The sequence below is a fragment of the Populus trichocarpa genome, chromosome 6 (assembly GCF_000002775.5).
Source record: "Populus trichocarpa isolate Nisqually-1 chromosome 6, P.trichocarpa_v4.1, whole genome shotgun sequence".
Taxonomy (NCBI): domain Eukaryota; kingdom Viridiplantae; phylum Streptophyta; class Magnoliopsida; order Malpighiales; family Salicaceae; genus Populus; species Populus trichocarpa.
In genome coordinates this window covers 8,180,102-8,184,844 of record NC_037290.2, presented here as the reverse complement: position 1 = coordinate 8,184,844, position 4,743 = coordinate 8,180,102, and the positions used below count along the sequence as shown (strand labels likewise).

Below are 4,743 nucleotides of genomic sequence, written 5' to 3'. Positions count from 1 at the left end.
GATTAGCGGCTTGTTAGGTCTACATAATCAAATTATGGTGTGCACTTTTCTCTCTCTCTTACATGTCGAAAATTAGACCTTTAACTATTGAGTGTTAACTATCATGGTCCAAAATTTAATGATTAAAAGGCAAATGATGCACTTTATCCTGTAATCCACCATTGAAGATTCCAAATATCCTTTGTTTCACATACAGTGGACTTAAATACTGACCTACATGGTTACATACTATATACAGCATACATTAGCTTCTTATATGCTTAAATTTTATTATTGTCCTAAAAGCCACGAGGAATGATATAGTTTGAGATTTTTTTAATTGTTATAGACTAGCTGGATTTATTTTTTCCATAAGAAATAAAATGTTGTTTTTAGTCTATTTGAAAACTAATACTGTTACATACTGTTTGGGAATACGGTGCAAATCGCGTTCCTTAAAAATTCATTTTTTAAAAAAAATTAATTTTTTATGTGTTTTGGATAGTTTTGATGTGCTGATCTTAAAATTATTTTTTAAAAAAATAAAAAAAATATTATTTTAATGCATTTCGGCACGAAAAACACTTTGAAAAGCAACTGCAACCACATTTCCAAACAGGTTTAGGGTGAATAATTTCAAACCCCCCCCCCCTCTCTCTCTCTCTCTCTCTCTCTCTCACACACACACACACTATATATATATATATATATATATATATATATATATATATATATATATATATATATAAGAAGAGAAAAATAATAATTGAATGAGTGTTACTATTTATCAGACTTGAATTAATGTGCTACCTTACTTACCTCAATTTCAAATTTTATGCGAACATATGACCTCACTATTTTGTCACAACTTTCTTTCCTTTTCTTTTCATTCGGTGTTTCAATGGATTTGGATTATATACTGGCGGATAAGTTTTTTCCCACTAAATCTCATTCATCTCTTTTAGAATTTGATTTTGAGATGAAACTTAATTATGAAATTATCCTAGTAATGTCTGTAACTTTATTCAAACAACAAGTAATTATGTTTATCTAGCATTGGAGATTAGTCAATATTGATGAATATTGAGCACATTTGTCACCTCATCACAAGATAATATATATCTACACCTTTGCGTACTCTATCAATTGCACTAGAAAATTCTCGTATTCCTATCGTATCTCTTGAGATAGCCATAACTTTTGTAAGAAAATAATTTACTAAGGAAAGGCACTTGCTTGTGTTGCACTTCACTCAATCCACTAACAAGTGAAACAAAAAGCACTTCCAAGTTGATTTGGGAAAAGGTTGTCCTTATTTTGCTTGCATAGATACATTTCTCTTCTTATCCAACAAATTAGTAATGTAGCCTCAGAATATTGCCTTTTGCGATTTGACAGGCACATGTTTAGCATCTTCATTTTAGAGCCCAAACCAATCACATTAGTGATGGCCTCAAAATTGGGCTGCGATTTGTACCATCCATCACTGGGTCTTGGCACTAAATATGAGATAAGACCTATTAAGATCACCAACCCAAGGCTTGATGGGTCACCAATCTTGTCCAAGCACTTTATGCCCACACAAGATTCTTCTCCCCCTTTTTGGGTCCAAGTGCCATGTAGACCTTTAACTTACCGATTCAAGAGGATTGTGCCGTCTTTAATAAGCTCATTTGATCAAACTGGCACAATCCCTAAAGTAGTCCATGAATTCCTTATATGGTAAAGAATTCCTCAACTATAACTCCCTTGAAGTTAGTCTCTTTTAGGATTCTTTCTTTTGCTCGGCTTTATAGGTATCAAAGAGTACAAAACAGATAAAAAGAGGTGGGACGGTTTGTTGATAACTGAGTTAAAGTGTTTATTAGAAGTGGACTTTTAAACCTTTTTATATATTACTCGAACTAATGTTTTTCATCCATATCTTTGACTTTATTTTTTTTTTGTGGTGGAGGGATAATATAACATCGTCATACCTGCAAAACATGAAGAGAACCTTTCAACTAATCCAAAATACGATCCAGATTTGTGGTTGAAGACCAGAGTAATCGGTGGACCCGATAGAAATTGAGTTTACAATATCTTTATAAATACAAACTAGGATATGAGATCAGGTTGTAGTGTCTTGGCTGTAGACATCCTATAATCCCGCTTTAGTCAACCAGTTGTTGAGGAGTTGATTGAATAACAAGTTGGTGCTCTAAGGGCTGAAATGGAGGTAAAGTATGAAAAACAACAAAAAAATTTGAAGAAGATCATGACATACTTTTCTAGTCATTATCATTCTCCTACGAATCTCCACAAGATTTTCCTCCTCCTTCACCTGCAACTGGAGCTTGTAATTGCTTTGTATAGACATTTGTACTTGATTTTTACATTATATATTTTTTTTATTTAATTTAAATGATTTATATAGACATTTGTAATTGATTTTTACATTATATAAAATTTGTTCTTCAATTTAGATTAGTTGTTTGATATTGTTTAATCCCGTTGTTAAATTGTTTTATAGTTTTTTTTTAAATAATTTGTTTAAACACCAATGAAATTTCTAACAATAAATGATCAAAATTTACATTAGAAAATTACATAAAGTTGTTAATTGTTTTGATCCACCCTGACGGATCACTGGCTGAATATGTCGTTGGCGATCTGTAACCGAAACTATTAGTGAGAGAGACATATTGCCGACAAAAATATCCATTGGAATTTCCTTGATAATACTCACCATTGAATTTGGTGACAAATATTGGTCGGCCTCTTTTTTAAGCAGTGATGATAATAATTCGTCGTTATATTTGTCGGTATAAAAATCACTGATGAAATTACTTACATATATAACATTAACGATGAGATATTTCCTGACAACATGTTTTCATTGGTAAAATCATTGTTGATATTTATATTTACAGAATTAATGTGTTTACACCAACAAAATATTTCATCGGTATTTTAAATTTCTCTGGCCATGTAAGGTACAAATATTTAATTTTTTTTATTTATTAGATAATAAATAAAATATAAATATTGTAAAATCTGAATCTTAGATATCCATTACCATTCTTAATTTGTACAAAGTCACGCTTTGCATGTCATTACTTATATTACAAGTAAGAATTCAAAAACTAGAGTAGTAATAATATTTGCTTTAAGTAGATAAATAATAATTTTTCAGTAGCTAATTTAACTACATATTTCTCACTAGTCACAATCAAGGGTAGCATATGCTAATATAATGTCATGAGAGCACTGATTTTTTTTTAAAGATAACAAGTTTGAAAACTAGTTAGCAAGCTAGCCCAATCAAGTGGTCATCTTTTCTCTAGGCCTTTTATATCAGCTTTTCTAAAGCCATCATTGGATCTCAATTCTGGGCCTCAAAATGTTTCTGGACATAGCCTTTATTGGGCCACGACTTTACTGCTCAGACTCTGCTTCGACTTGAAATATTAGAGTTTCTGATAAGTTGCACGGAAAAAAAAAACCCAAGAAATTATGGACGAGTATAAGAAAAATCAAGGTTGCTCAATGAATATATGGTTGGCATCTTTTGATTGGAAACATGGTGCTTATGAGAAGAAAGACTCGTCGCAAGTAAAAAATTGTCATAATCACTAAACTATATGATAAATTATTCAATGCGTTGATTTAATACAAGATTCATCGACTTGACTTTACATAAAACATCAAGAGCTCAGACTTTGTGTTTTGACTGCGTGTTATAATATCTGGATTAATAAATGAGACCTTATGTTTATAACTTGAACAGGTAGCTATTAAACGTGTTTGAACACAAATTATTATGAATTCATTTCGTTGATCAAATCCTACATTGATGCCGTGTTTCAGAGTCTATAAGGACTTCTGAAGCTTTTTCCTAAAGAAAAATATTTTTGACTTGGAATAACAAAATAAGAAAATGTGTACACAAGAATTTTGGGTTTAACCGGCACTTTAAATTTGACAAGTTGATCCAATGTTCTATAAAGTAAGCTGAGATCCACATATGTTTCATGCTTAAACGTGTTTGCATTACTACAGCACAGAATGTGGTGGCTCCATAGGAAAGTTGCAGTCTGTGCTTTGCTTATAGCCTATGCGGTCTTGTTCATGAGTTCAGTTTCTGTGTTGACAGAAGCAAGAATTTCCAAGTTCGAAGCTATTCAAGGTGCAAAACTTCTTAATTTTGAATTTCCATGGACATCTTTCACTCCTATAGATAGAAAGTATGGCATGCCTAGGAAATTTCTAAACATGCATGGAATTGAGTAATCTTAATTTCTTTTTCTGGCATGTATATTGTATTCATGATATGCTCATGTTTGAGTTGTTTTTGACAGAAAGCCTAGTCCTTCAGCGTCGACAACTGAGGCCGATCGAATATTCTCAAAATACCCCATTGCCAAATCCCCCATTACATCACGATCGGTAGGAGTTTGAAGAGCTAGCTGGGTTACAATATTTCTGCAAAATATATACTTGGATGAAATTGGTCTAACATGACGATTCAGAAGTGAAGTGGTTGCAGCCAAAATGTGTCCGTGATGTATCTTTTTGTTTTAAATTTTCTATATTTTGCTCCTTTCAACCATTAATATGCATAACAAGCAAGCAGTGGATTGGAGAGTCGCCTTGTTGCTTGTAAGTTGTAACTCTCCACAACTGGAACTTAGTTGTAGTTAACTGCTAGCTATTAATAATCTTACGTTCTCCCTATTTTGATAATTCATATATATAAAAACTAGTGCTCTCTGTTTTTCAGTA

At 32.1% G+C, this 4,743-nt stretch overlaps 1 long non-coding RNA gene across 1 annotated transcript; it reads left to right on the top strand.

Annotated features, from left to right (window-relative positions):
* Positions 1–3,970: 3,970 nt before the first annotated feature.
* Positions 3,971–4,743, top strand: LOC112327810 (uncharacterized). The gene is made up of 2 exons (XR_002982182.2): positions 3,971–4,147; positions 4,320–4,743. It is a non-coding gene; the product is annotated as an uncharacterized LOC112327810 (long non-coding RNA).